This window comes from Cricetulus griseus, assembly GCF_003668045.3.
Source record: "Cricetulus griseus strain 17A/GY chromosome 1 unlocalized genomic scaffold, alternate assembly CriGri-PICRH-1.0 chr1_0, whole genome shotgun sequence".
Classification (NCBI taxonomy): domain Eukaryota; kingdom Metazoa; phylum Chordata; class Mammalia; order Rodentia; family Cricetidae; genus Cricetulus; species Cricetulus griseus.
The window spans coordinates 232,000,315-232,015,382 of NW_023276806.1; the positions used below are offsets into that span (position 1 = coordinate 232,000,315).

At 46.8% G+C, this 15,068-nt stretch overlaps 1 non-coding gene and 1 pseudogene across 1 annotated transcript; both read left to right on the top strand.

The window, feature by feature from the left end:
- LOC113832525 overlaps positions 1-15,068 on the top strand; it is a 36,366-nt pseudogene continuing 21,298 nt past the window's right edge.
- On the top strand, positions 14,227-14,303 carry LOC113832000. Its single transcript, XR_003479828.1, has one exon. It is a non-coding gene; the product is annotated as a small nucleolar RNA SNORD83 (small nucleolar RNA).

The following is a 15,068-nucleotide window of genomic DNA, read 5'->3' on the forward strand; positions in this document are numbered from 1 at the left end:
ATGGCGGCAGTTCCCAAGGCTGAAAGTTACCCCAAGGAGCTCCAGACTGTCTGCCACCACCCCGTCAGCCGCTCTGTCGAGCCCACCGTGGACGCTGGGCAGAGTTGGCAACGTGTAGCTGGCTGAGGGCAGACAGCGGCCACTGCCAGGACTCACCTTGGCCTTAGCTTGACTATGCCCTCTGGGCCACTGGAAAACTGTGGCTGTATTTCGGGCACAAACCTGATCCCTATTTTCTCTCCTGTGGGGACTCTATCTGACCCGGTGCCCTTCCTGATCATGTCCAAAGCAACCCCTAGAAGGCTCTGTGCATTTCTTCCTCCCTATGCCTTGCTTTCTCTGTGGGAATAACATATTTTTAACTGAAATTCCTGTAAGGCAGCCGCCATTTTTAATCTCTGAGTGTAAGCTAGGTCCAATATCTGAAAAAATCTTAATGAACTCCCCTACATCAGTCCTCTTCCTGTGAGGCATTAGCGTGTGCTGGCATGCAGTACCAGCATTCTCATAAGTTAGCAGTTTCACTAAGTTCCAAAACCTGTGTCTCTAACTTTTTTTGGATAATGTCCACATAGGCCTAGAAACAAATTCTGAACTAACTCCCTAGGTCCCTGCCTGCCCTCTATAACAAATAATCTCCTCCTGACCAGCAGGCCTTGGCTACCTGCTTTCAGTATTTTAGGGGCGAGGCTTCTACAGCAATATTCCCTATCAGCCTCTGGGTAAAAATCGCAGTTGGTCCATACTGGACACAAGCCATCTTTAGTCCTTGAGCTGTTTGAATGGTATTGGCACATGCATGCTTATGTTCCCCCGAGCCTCTCTCTCTGTGATCCGAGGAAACCTGTAACTTTACCATCTCCTCTAAGCAATTTCACTAAAATTTTCAAGACTCTTAGCTCCTGCTGAATTTTACCATTGAGTATTTGCCTTTCTGTATTCCCAGTTTAAAATAAAGGAGGTGAAGACTCTCCATCTTGGTGTTTATTAACTCTCTCTCCCTGCTCATCCCAATCATTTGTCCTGTATATTCTTTACCATCCAGCCGCCTCTTAGTAGGTGTGGAGTTTTCTGTTCTCCATTACATTCCTAGATATCTCCCGAGATCCTGCACATATGCGAGGCCCCACCTGGGTCTTCCCAAGCCCCGGTGCAAATCAAACCCTGACAGAGTCATGGTGGTGGCTTTTGCAAGCAGAAGGATCCTTTTAAAGCTGTTAAAAGTCTAGAGGCTGGAGAGATGGCTCAGAGGTTAAGAGCACTGGCTGCTTTTCCAGAGGTCCTGAGTTCAATTCCCAGCAACCACATGGTGGCTCACAACCATCTGTTATGAGATCTGGTGCCCTCTTCTAGTGTGCAGGAATATATGCAGACAGAACACTGTATACATAATAAATAAATCTTAAAAAAAACTCTTGAAACTCTAAAATCTCCTGTACTTGCTTTTGCTTTGTCTCAGCTCTCTTGGCTATTAAACTATACCCAAGTAAATAAATATACAATCATCTGACTAACAATTATCTGCCTGATTTCTCTAACTATATACATTTTTCCTTTCAAGGCTAACTTACTTCTCTTTACCACCTGGCTAAGGTTCCTGTTTCATATTTACAATCACCTGCATTTTTCACCCCGGTGTCTAACTCACCACATTTTACTACTTTATCATCTGACTGACATTTCCGTTTCATATCACTGTGTGCGTCTTCTGTTGCTTTAAGGGTTAAATAACCCACTTTACCCTTTTTTTGTCAGCTGTTGGCTGACATTTTCAACTTATATATACTTTTGTGCACATTTCTGCTTTAAGGGTTAAATAACCCAATTTACCATTTTTGGTCGGCTGCTTGCTGACGTCTTCCTGTTTCATATTACAAATATCTGTTTCCTATTTGTACAATTATATACAGCTTTATTCCTGACTTAACGCTGTTCACTTACCACGTTTAGCTACTTCTTTCTTATTTTTTCTGCTCATGCTTCTTCTCTGACCCATTCACCCTGGACGACTATCTCTTCGAAATGTCCACGCCTCTGCCTTGTCCATTGCTTCTTTGGTGTTCCTTTCTTTGTGGTGTACATGGCTTCTTCCCCCGTTCTCAGGCCCCGTGTCCGGGCACCAGTTTGTCGTGGCCCAGCATGTCACAGCCCCAAGCCACGGTAGCCATGAGGTTTGGCCTGAGTGGGGGAGAGGGGACTTGGAAATTCCTAGCAACCCAATGGTCTGCTCATGGAAACACATCCACACCCCCCACTGCTCCTGGGTCTGCTGTCAGTTCTGGAAAATTCCTAGGGTTGGCTCCTCCCTGGTCTCTCACAGCTTCTCACAGGTGGAAAAGGAGGGAACTATGCTCCAGCTCCAGGTAAGTGTGGGGAGCAGGATTGTCCCTGAGACCCTTGCTGTGGACCTGGAGTGTTTGTGGACTCTGCCGAACCATGCTTTCTCCTCCAGCAAAATCTTCTAGGGGCCATGTTTTTACCTTCTTATGAATACACACACACACACACACACACACACACACACACACACACACACCACACACACACAGTTCCCAGAGCTAGGATGTATCTCGCCCAGACTGTGAAGGTGACACTCTGGGACTTTATTTGGGATGGGGGCGGGGGCAAAGTCGACTTGATTGGGTTTCAGGGACTCCCAGAATCACCTGTGAGTGAGTGGTGGGTTGTTGGGATATTGTCTTCACAGTGATTGTTCATGACTCTCATTCTGTAGCATGAAGACAGCTTCCTGACATGGATGGAATGACAGACAATGTGTTGAGGCCTCTCCTGTGACATCCACTGATGACTCTCAGCAACAGTGTCTGATGTTCCCTGTGATCCTATGGGCTCAATGAGGAGCCCAGCCCAGCCCTGCACACCAGGAGCCTGTCCCTGCACTGCCTGTGCTCCCTTCCGTGGCCAACCCTTCCTGTTCCAGCAGACAGGAGGGGACATCTCCATCCTGTCACCTCCATGCTGCCCTGAGCTGCACCCCTGACTTCCCCCCTGAAAATAAGGATCTCAATTTGAACTTGATTGTTCTCATCCTTGATCTGACAGGTTGATTGTCTGTTAAATAAATTATTGAGATACTTAAGAGTTTGTGGAGGAAATAAGTGATAGCGTGGAGAACCTTCCAGAATCTGTGTTCATTGTGCTGTGTGCATCTGGTGTGATAAGATGAGACTGTGGAAGCTGAGTGTGCACAGGGCTGTGTCCAGGGGGAGCTCAATGTGTTGTTGGCTGTGACATGGTCACTCCTCAGCTCTTCCTGGCTGTGTTTTCTTCATCACTTAGAACCACATGCTGAGATCTGTGGTCACAGGGACACAGGGATGGCCAGAGCCCCAGGATTGTGAGCAGCCAGGGCAGCTGGGACAGGCAGCCTGGGCTCTGACCTGGCTGTAGCTCTTTACCCCATATTCACTGTTTAGTCTTGACTTTTTGGTTTGTGCAGAGGACTAGGCCTGTTTTTGTTCCTGTCAGTGGAGCCTGCTCCTTATCCCTTGTGGTCCCCGAGTGACAGCATTAAAATGTGTTTTTCCATCCTTTCCCATCAGGACCCAGCTAGGCCCGAGCACTCAGGAGACTGTGGCGTGAGAACATGAACTTCAGTCTCCTGAGCTCTTGCTTCCTTCTGGTCCCCTACCTGGAGGTTCTCTCATTCTTTCCCATCTTTCAGAATCTAACCCGGGTTGTAGGATGGCAGAGAGGAGGGATCCACAGAGTCTCATCTCAGACCTGTCCTGTTGGTTCTGTGTTCTGCCCAAGGTCCCCTCTCCCTACCTGTCTCTGGGAATCCTGGTGCTGCCTCCAGTGGTGACTCCAGAATTTACAGGCTGAGTCTTCAGATTTGTGTTTATTTAAAATATCTATTTTGTCTTGTTGCCTATGTCCTTTTCTTACAGAAGCTTCTCAAGTTTCAGGAGGTCCCGTTTATTATTTGTCAATCTCAGTGTCTGTGCTACTGGGGTTATGTTCAGGAAGTGCTCTCCTGTATCAATTAATTCAAGGGTACCTCCCACTTTCTCTTCTAAGGGGTTCAGTGTGGCTAGATTTATCTTAAGGTCTTTGATCCATTGGACTTAAGTTTTGTGCATGATGATAGATAAGGATCTATCTGCAGTCTTCTACATGTCAGCATCCAGTTATGCCAGCATCATTTGTTGGAGATGCTTTCTTTTTTCCATTGTATAAGTTTAGCTTCTTTGTCAAAATAATGTGGGTGGGTTAGTATCAGGGTTTTCAATTCGATTCCATTGGTCTACCTGTCTCTTTTTGTGCCAATACCAAGCTGTTTTCAGGACTATATCTCTATAATAGAGATTGAAGTCAGGGAAGGTGATGCCTCCGGAAGTTCCTTTATTGCACAGGGTTGTTTTGGCTATCCTTCTTTTTTTTCCATATAAAGTTGAGTATTGTTCTTTCAAGGTCTTTGAAGCAAGGCAAAACTGCAGCCCACATAATGGGAAAAGATCTTCACCAACCCCATATCTGACAGAGGGCTGATTTCCAAAATATACAAAGAGCTCAAGTAGCTAGTCAACAAAACACCAGATAATCCAATTAAAAAGTGGCATACAGAACTGAATAGACAATTCTCAACAGAAGAATCTAAAATGGCTGAAAGACACATAAGAAAGTGTTCAACATCCTTAGCCATCAGGGAAATGCAAATCAAAACAATTCTGAGATACTGTCTTACACCTGCCAAAACACGAATGAGTTTATGTTGGAGAGGATGTGGAGAAAGGGGACCACTCCTCCATTGCTGGTGGGAGTGCAAACCTGTGTGGCCACTTTGGAAATCAGTATATCGGTTTCTCAGGAAAATGGGACTCAGTCTACCACAAGATCCAGCAATTCCACTGTTGGGCATATACCCAAAGGATGCACATTCATACAACAGGGACATCTGTTCAGCTATGTTTGAAGCAGCATTGTTTGTAATAGCCAAACCTGGAAGCAACCTAGATGCCCCTCAACCAAAGAATGGCTGGAGAAAATGTGATACATTTACACCATGGAGTATTACTCAGTGGGAAGGGGGGAGTGGGGGAGGGTAATGAAATCTTGAAATTCCCAGGCAAATGGGCAAAACTGGAAGAAACCATCCTGAGTGAAGCAACCCAGTCACAGAAAGACAAGCGTGGTATGTCCTCACTCTTACACAGGTATTAGACATAGAGACTACCAGCCTACAATCCATACCTCCAGAGAAGCTAGGAAACAAGGAGGACCCTAAGAGGGACATGCATGGTCCCCCAGAGAAGAGGAAAAGGACAAGAACTCCTAAGCAAATTGGGAACCCAGCGGGGGCAGGGGTGAGGTGATAGGAAACAGAGAAGAGGAGACGAGGAGCAGGGAGGAGGACATGAGGGATCAGGAAGACTGAGTTCAGGGAAGAATAGAGGAGAGCAAGAAAGAGAAACCTTAATAGAGGGAGGCATTATAGGCTTAAAGAGAAATCTGGCGCTGTGGAAATGTCCAGAGATCCACAAGGATGACCCCGGTTAGGAATCTAAGCAATAGTGGAGAGGCTACATTAGATGCCCTTCCACTGTAATGAGATTGATAACTACTTTAACTTCTATTCTAGAGCCTTCATCCAGTAGCTAATGGAAGCAGACACCCACAGCTAAGCACCGAGCCTTTCTCCTGGGATCCAGTTGTAGAGAGGGAGGAGGGATGAGCCAAGGGGCCAAGACCCTGCTGAAATCTGCAAAAACAGCTGTGTAGGGAGACACTGTAGCCACGCCTCCTAGGAGCTAGCTAAAGATGTGCTTGACTCCGCCCATCAGGGCGCGGTCAGGGGAGGTTCAGGATGACACAGTGGGGGTGGGTTCTTAAGGGGCGGCAGACGTGGGGAGCTCTCTCTCTCTAGCCTCCCTAGCCTGCTGCCTCTGGGCATGCTCTGGCTTGTGCTTGGCCGGTATTACTTGAATAAAGATATCCTAACCTGTAACTTCTCGTAATACAGCTGACCTGACCAAGTGAGAATACACGGACCCCAGTCTTAAAGCTCGGGAACCAGCACTGAGCTGATCCAAGCCCTCCGAGTGTGGGTGTTAGGAGGACTGGGCAGTCTATGGGGCCTCTGACTGTGGAACCAGCATTTATCCCTAGTGCAGAAATGGACTTTGGTGGCACATTCACCATGGAGGGATGCTCTTTCAGTCTAGATACATAGAGGAGGGCCTAGGTCCTCCCAAAATAGTTTGACAGATCCCCCATGGAAGGCTTCGCCCTCCCAGGGGAGTGGATGGGGGGTGGGATGGGGGAATCGTGGGGGGCATTGGAGGATGGGAGAGAGAGGGAACTGGGATTGATATGTAAAATAAGATTGCTTCCAAATTATATAAATATTTTTTTTGAAAAGACATGATGCAGGGACTGAAGAGATGGCTCAGGGATTGAGAGCACTTGCTGCTCTTGCAGAGGAACCAGGCTCAGACACCAGCACCTACACAGTGACTCACAACCACCTACAACTCCCATTCCATAGCATCAAATGCCCCTGTGGACACCAGATAGACACATGGTACAAATACATACAGGCAAGAAAACACTCATAGATATAAAATTCATAAACCTTTAAAATATAGGTTGTGGGAACAGCAGAGATGGAAATTACTTCATCTCCTGCTCCAGGCTCTGACCCTGTGGTTTCTCTTCTAGCCTTGAATCTTCAAGTCAGGAGCTCCAGGAGCCTCAGCAGAGATGCCTGATGACCAAGGAGGTGATCACCTCTGTCAGGGTGCAGCCATCTTTGTTTTGTGAGGGATGATGACTTCCAGTGCCAGGGACTCTGCAAACACTAATAACCAATAAATGTTTTAATGAACTAAAAAAATACGATAAAGGATCACAGACAGAAGGGCAGGTGAGATGGAGATGCCCTTCTGTGTATATGTTTCTCTTATTGGTTGATGAATAAAATACTGTTTGGTCAATAGCCAGGCACGGCTACTGCCACGGACCGCCTCTCGTGGAGACCACCGACCGAGGGAGAACAAGGGAGAAGGCTCAAGGAGAAATCAGGAATCAGCGAGGAAATGACAGACAGACACACTCAATGTAGTTGAATATGCTGCTGCAATTTTACTTCATCTCAAGCAGTGCTTATATACTGTTACAATCAGGGAACTTGGCAAGGGGGATCAGGGAACTTGGCAAGGGGGCTACATCACCAGATCATAAAACAGAAAGAAAAAGAACAGCATAATTATTTTTAGATGATCTATTCTAAGCATCAGATTGCGGTCATTGCCCAAGGACATGATCTAAGAGTTCTCCAAATCTGTCTCATACCATCAACCACGTCTCTACCCATTTCCTGATTCTCAGGACCTAGATATCGTTAGGTCCCAGGGTCTAAGTCTCCTGTAAAATAAGCCTCAAAATCTTTCCATAAAGTCACCCAGTATTTTAATGCTGGCTTCATGTTTTCTAATACTTCTTTTCTCTCTTCTTTATCCAATATACACCAGGGCTTTCTAGATCTAGCTAATCTTTCCAGGAAAGGCAAGTCTTTCCAAAGTTGTCTTTTTCCCTCATGATTTACCCATCTATTCCCTGAACTGGCCACTTCAGCAAAGGCTTTGATAAACGGTGGGGCAGAGTTCAGCATGTCCTCAGATGCTCCTTTATCATCAGCGCAGTTTGCTGGCAAGATACAAGAAATACATAGAACAAAAAGACAAGGAAGAAGAGGCTGCAGTGGCACCAAAGACAGCGACTTCGAGTTGACTCATCCGGGCATCATGCTCGCAGCTGATTGCCAGGGAACCGCCTGGGGCTCATCTCCAGGGAGCGCAGACCCCAACCCATCGGCCTTAGCCCACCTTAGTGGCATCTTCTGCTACACCGGCGTGACCGCTGTGGGCGTAGCAGGCTACAAAAAAATACAGACTCCAGAATATTTTTGCTTCTCTCTGTAATTTTGAATGTGCTAATTGCGTTCTTTCCCTAGAAGCTATGGAAATCCCCCACCGCCTGTATCGTGTGTGTGTGTGTGTGTGTGTGTGTGTGTGTGTGTGTGTGTGTCTCATGAGTACATTCCCATCTACTAGACATTTTTATCTGTGGATTGTCAAGAATGTGGCTTCTTGTTAGTTGTATTGTCCAGTTGATATTAATAATATTAGCCTATAGAATTTTGATGAATAAAATAAACACAAAGAGATGCTACCCAAAGTCAGGGGTTATAGGTTCCCATTAATAACTACTTTGAACCAGGCAGTGGTGGCAGAGACCTTTGATCCCAGATCTCTTTAAGTTCAAGGCCAGCTATAGAGAAGCTATAGAGAAACACTGTCTCAAAAAAAAAAGAAAAGAAAAGAAAAGAAAGAAAGAAAGAAAGAAAAAGGAAAAAAAAGAACTGCTTTGGCTGCTGCTGAGGGCCATGTCTGGGTCCATGGTCTAGCTACAGTTGGGGTCTCTGTGTGTGTCTGTGCCACCTCAGGAGACCCTAGGAACCATGTAAGATGACATCAGAGGGCCTTACTGAACCGAACTGGCCTTCTCTGGCCCTGGGAAAGCTGGCCTTGCCTCTCACTGCACACTACAGTTAGAGAGCTGGCCCCTGCATATTGGAGAGGTGGCCCCCACCCCTCACCACAGGCCAGGGTGAACTCACCCTGAGGGCATGCACATAGGGAGCTGACTCCACCCACTCACCCAAGCTGGGTGGCCCCAGGAGCCCTGACTGACCAACTTGGCTACTACTATCCAGGCACTGGGTTCACCCACCCTAGAATCTACCCCATCTAGAACCTGCTGGAGCTGGTGAGGGACTGGTCCTGTGGAATGATACCTACAAGATCTCCAGACTCAGGGTGGTCACAGGATACCCCAGAGGAGATCTGGTGAGGATCCCGTGAGGATGGTGCACCGGAAGCCAGAGGTTTTGAACCAGACCAATGACTCATTGCAGTAGACATTTGCCAGAAAATCTGACGGACAGAGAGGGACACTACATGACATGCCGAAGCCTCCATTGCACCAGGATGAACGAAGAGGTGGTGGAGAGGCAGGAGAGGAGGAGAAGCAGAGAGATTTCTCTGTTGTGGTGGTTTCTGTTTTGTTTTGTTTTGGGTTTTTTTTGTTTTTGTTTTTCTGCTTTTGCTGGCTTGCTTGGTTACTTTGATTTGTTTCCTTAGGTGGGGGCGTGGTAGGGGTGAGGGGAGGATATGGGGGGACTGGGAGGTGAACAGAAATGGGTGCATGATGGGAAACTCCCAAAGGGTCAATAAGGAAGTTATTTCTAAAAAAGGAAGGAAGGAAGGGAGGGAGGGAGAGAGGGAGGAAGGGAGGGAGGGAGGGAGGAGGGAGGGAAGGAAGGGTGAGCTGCCTTGGGCATGGAGACATGGCTCAGTGTTTAAGAGCACGAACTGTTCTTCGAGAGGACCTGGGCACAATTCCCAGCACCACATAGCAGCTCACAACTGTCTGTAACTTCAGTCCTAGGAGATTTGACACCTTCACACCAATGTACATAAAGTTTACAAAAACAACAAAAAGTAAATATTAGAATAAAAACTTTAAAAAACCAGCAGCCTTGGGACACAGCTAAGAACACAGCTGTATTTTTGAAGCTGCCATGACAGCTGATTTAAAACTTACAAGTAGCTTTAGATTAGACCAGATGCCTTGTTAATGGGTTTTAATATAAACTATTCCCAGAAAAATACAATCTTATTTACAAGGACATATAGGCAGCCGTCTGGTTTGTTGAGCCAAGGTAAAAGGTGTGAAACTACTTAATTACAGTGCCAGGTCTGGCTGATTATTGAGGACGGTGATAAACTCTGCACAAATCCTTATTTTTTTGTGTGTTCTTTCCTTCTATTCCAGCATGCATGAGTGCTGACATGTCTGCCTGTGATTCTTTATTGAGCATTATGATACAACTGAGATTGCACAAAATTAAATGGATCTGCACAAATTCTTAACCTTAGTTTTATGTCCTTTGTTCAGACACCACAAGGAAAGATTCTCACACTGCCCAGGACTACAAAAAATAAACTAACTTCATAGCCCCAAGAAAGAGTTACAAGTTTCCCTTTTTTATGGTAAAGGGTTACATGCAGGACAGAAATACATATTTTAAGATTTAAAATACTTTCAATGCCACTGTGTCTTGGAGAGAGCCGAATGAGCTCATGGCTTCACCATCTGCCCTGCAGCTCATGCTGGAGAGGCCTCTCAGTCAAAGCTCTGTGTAAACAGTCTGCAGTCTGAGAAACATGGATTTGATGACCACTAACCACAAAATGTTTAAGATGTTTATGACACGTAGGATATAGCACACAATTTTATTTTTCTCAGATTCCTCAGTAGTTTAGTTTTATAGGGTTCCCTCTATAGATAAGACAACATGAAGACCTCAGTCTGCAGCCGCCCAGTAATTAGGGAGTTAAGTGAGATACAGTGCTCCTTCCTTGCTGTGTGACAATTTATCTGCATTTATTGCATTGTGAGCTGTTGGAAAGACTGTTTTTTATCATTTACTTAAGAAATGCTATGTGACCTTCAAATGTAACGTTTAAAGTATTTTATAGCAGATGCAGAGATTCACAGCCATGCACTGGGCTGAGCTTCAGGAGTCCAGATGAAGAGAGGGAGGAGGGATCATATGATCAAGGGGGGTGGGGTCAAGATCATGATGGGGAATCTACAGAGACAGCTAACAGGAGCCCATGGATTCCAGACTGACAGCTGGAGCCTGCATGGAACTGTCCTAGGTGCTTTGCATGTGGGTTCAAGTCCTGTAGCTTGGTCGGTTTGTGGGGCCCCTAGCAGTGGGCCCAGGGTCTGTCCGAGGCTCATGAACTGACTTTTTGGAACCTATTCCCTATGGTGTGATGCCTCATTCAGCCTTGATGAAGGGGGAGGGTCTTGGTCCTGCCTCAGTTTTATCTGACAGGATTTGTTGACTCCCATGGGAGACCTTACCCTTTCTGAGGAGTGGGTGGGGGGATAAGTGAGATGGGAGGGGAGAGGAGGAGAACGGGGGGGGGAAACCGTGGTTGGTATGTAAAACAAATAAAAATGTAATAAAAAAAAAAGTTGTCTCCCAGGGCACACTTGGAAACCTTTAGACTGTTTATTCCCATCTGGAGCAGGTCAGTTTTATCCTTATGTGACCTGTGTCATTCACTGTGTTCTGAGATACTAAAACAGGTTGATTTTATCACACAGCCCATTCCTTTTGTCAGTCAGTTTACCCAGAGATGCTGAGAGCAACAGACCAGCATCATCATTTTCCTTATTTTCCCACAAACTGCCAAACGTTTTATATAGAGAGCCAACAGACTTGTTGTGATCCACAATTGATAAATCAGGATAATCAAATGCATTTATCTCCTTCATTTGTAAAACAGTTCACACCATGAGTCTTCCGTGCTCTCCCAGCTCCCAAGACAGGTGTCAGAAACTGGAGAGGCTTTGGTAGCTGTAGGTGTTGGAAAATTGGAAAGGCTACTCCAGATTGTTAAAAGAATCATCCTTATATTTCTGTTGCTCCAGAACCACTTCTCTTACAAAAATCTGTATTAGTTGGGGTACTGTACAGTAATAGAAATGATTTAGAATATCTATCTGTCTATCTGTCTGTCTGTCTGTCTATGATATTTTAGAATGACTTATATGCTGTGATCTAGCTAATCCAACAATGGCTGCCTGTGAACAGAAAGTCCAAGAATCCAGTAGTTGTTCAGTCCCTGAGGCTGGATGTCTCAGCTGGTCTGCAGTATGTGCTGGAATCCTGAAGCAGTCGGCTCTAATCCAGTGAAGGAACTGACCTGCTAGCAAGAGCAGGAGCAGCAGGCTTGGACAGCAAGCTCCCTTCTTCCATGTCTTGTACAGGCTGCCAGCAGAAGGCATGGCTCAGGTTAGAGGTGGTTTCTCCAGACTCAAGATCTGGATTAAAGGTTGTTGTTTCCTCCTCAAAGATCCGGGAAGAAGTTGATCTTCCCACTTCAAATTGAGCAAATTACCTCAAATCAAACAGTTAATTCCACACGTGGTCAGGTTGACAACCAAGAACAGACACCAGTCTGTCTCAGAGTTCCGGAAAGTTCCCTGGGTCCAGGCTTCGCAGCCTCCTTTGGTTTTCATGGCTCTGCCTCCTCCCTGGAAAAAAAAGAAAACAGGATGTTTTCTTCTCACAGCTGGAAAAGGATAGAAAGTTCCTTGTGGCTGAAAGTTTGATGAGGGCAGGACAGCCCGAGACCCTTGGAAATGTGTGGCCAGGAGCCTGTGTGACAGCCCAGGCAGCCATGGTTCCCCCTTTAGCCTCATCCTCTGTGGGCTCATGTTGTTGGCTGTTTTTTATCTTTGTTCTTTACTCTAGCACACCCCTCCCAGATAAATCACACTGAGGCTTATTATTTCTTATAAATGCCCGGCCTTAGCTTGGCTTATTTCTTGACAACTTTTCTTAACTTAAATTATCCCAACTACCTTTGCCTCTAGCTTTTATCTTTCTCTAGTCTATAATCTTTGTTTACTCCTTACTCCGAGGCTTGCTGTGTGGCTGGGTGGCTGGGTGGCCCCTGATGTCCTCTCTCCTTCTTTATCTTTCCTTGATCTTCTCCCATGTTTCTACTCCTGTTTGATGTGGGAGGTCCTTCTGTGAATATACGTTTCTCTTATTGGTTGATGAGTAAAGCTGTTTCAGCCAATGGACAGGCAGGACATAGCCAGGCAGGAAGTGTAGGCGGGGCTACCAGACGAGGAGAAGAAGGGGAAGAGGAAAGGAGGAGATGCCATGTAGCTGCCGAGGAAGCCAGAGGTTCGGGCATCTCCAATAAGCCAAGACCATGTGGAGACACACAGATGAATAGAAATGGGTTCATGGTTCAGAGAGAGCTAGCCAATAAGAAGCCTGAGCCATCAGCCAAACAGTTTACAATTAATATAAGCCGCTGTGTGTTTATTTGGAAGTAAACAGCTGCGGGACCAGTCGGGACAGAAACCTGTGTCTATACCTGTTTATTCTCTCTGCCTGTCCCTCTCCTGTGTAGCTGTTGGCCATTCAGTTCTTTATTAGGCCAATCAGGTGTTTTAGACACGCAAAGAACCACAGCTTCACTGAGTTAAACAAATGCAACATAAAAGATTGAAACAGTAAAAAAAAAAAAAAAAGAATGCAACACATCTTTGCATCACTCAACAAATGTTCCACAGCATAAACAATTGTAACTCATCTTAAAATAATGTTCCACACGTCAACACTCGCCGCGAGTGTCTAAGGGGCTTGGGCTCTCGGCTGTGAGATTTGAACCGCAATGCTGCGGTTGTTCCGGGCCGCTTCTCAGGCCTAGGTTCCACCCCCAGCTCCAGGGTCCTCAACTTGCTGGTGAGGGCAGCCGAGAGCTTGCAGCCTGGGTTAGCGCGGTCTCCTCGGGTGCACTAGTGCGAGCAAGTGCACCAGGTACAGGCCTGGGTGGAGTCACTGCGAGGCTTCCAGCAGGAGCGCTCGGGCCTAGCAGAGCAGCACCCTTATGTGTTTGCCAGGGCGCCCAGGCTGGACATTCGGCACCAGGTTGCCACCTGGCAGAAGAACTTCAAGAGAGTTAGCAATGCTAAAACCAAGACCAGGGCTGAGGTGAGTGGTGGTGGCCGCAAGCCCTGGCAACAGAAAGGCAGTGGCCGTGCCCGGCATAGCAGCATCCGTTCCCCCTTATGGCAGGGAGCCCAGCAGTTCCAGCACCTGTTCACACACCACTGTCCCTTGGCCTGGCCCGTGGTGGAATGAGAAGGAGCCACCTTGGGGGCCCTGAACTCCCCGACCTCTGTTTGCCTGCTCTGACTTAGGAGCTCTTTCCAAATGGTCACCTTCTTGCGCTTGACCAATGGCACCGGATGTTTTTTGGGAAGATGCCTTACCTGGGATGTGCCAGACGGTGTTAATACTCCTTGGCAGGAAGTCCAAGCCCGAGTAGGTTGCATACTCCCCAATTGTGACCCTGTGACTTTTAAAACCCATTTTTGTAGCGGTCTGTCTATCAAGAAGGATGAAGAGGTGCTGAAGAAGAACTGCCCACACATCGTGGTGGGGACTCCTGGCCGAATTCTAGCCCTGGTTTGAAATAAGAGCCTGAACCTCAAGCACATTAAACACTTTATCTTGGACGAATGTGACAAGATGCTTGAACAGCTCGGTGAGTGGCAGTGCTCGGGCCTGGGCTCAGGTGCTTTGGGGAGCTGCCCCTTGGAGCCAGATGATGTTTGTTTGACACAGGAGCACTTGCGTGCAAGGACGACTCATGACCTATCACCCATGACTGATGGCTCTGGACAGCAGTGGTTCCACCTTTCTAATGACATAACCCTCCTAGGGTTGTGCTGACCCCAACCATAGATTATTTTTGCTGCTATTTCATAGCTAATTTTGCTACTGTTACGAGTCACATGTAAATATCTGATATGGGGCCCTTGGGAAAGGGTTGTTCCACCTCCATCCAGCCACCCAAGGGGCCTCGACCCACAGGTTGGGAACCTCTGCAGTATAGCCTGTGTGGTCAGAATTGATAAGTGAGCAGGTTTCTAGAGTACAATTCTGCGATTCATCTGGTGAGTGTTCCTAGGACGGTCATGTGTTCTGGTGGTGTAGTGTGCCAAGTGGGGTTAAAAGAGAATATTAAGAATTTTGTTGGGGGCCGGGTGGTGGTGGTGCACACCTTTAGTCCCAGCACTGGGGAGGCAGAGGCAGTTGGATCTCTGAGTTCGAGACCAGCCTGGTTTTCAAAAGCGAGTACAGGACAGCCTCAAAGCCATAGAAAACCCTGTTTGGAAAAACAAAAACAAAAATAAAGAATTTTGTTGGGGGCTGGAAAGATGGCTGATAGGTTAAGAGCACTGGCTGCTCTTCCAGAGTTCACAAGTTCAATTCCCAGCAACCACATGTGGTGGCTCATAGCCAGGGTAGTGAGATCTGGTGCCCACTTCTGGCCTATGGGCATAAATGCAGGCTGAACACTATACATAGTAAATATTTTTTTAAAAAATGAATTTTGGGGGCCACACTGAAGGAATGGCTCATCCCCAAGAGCACTGGC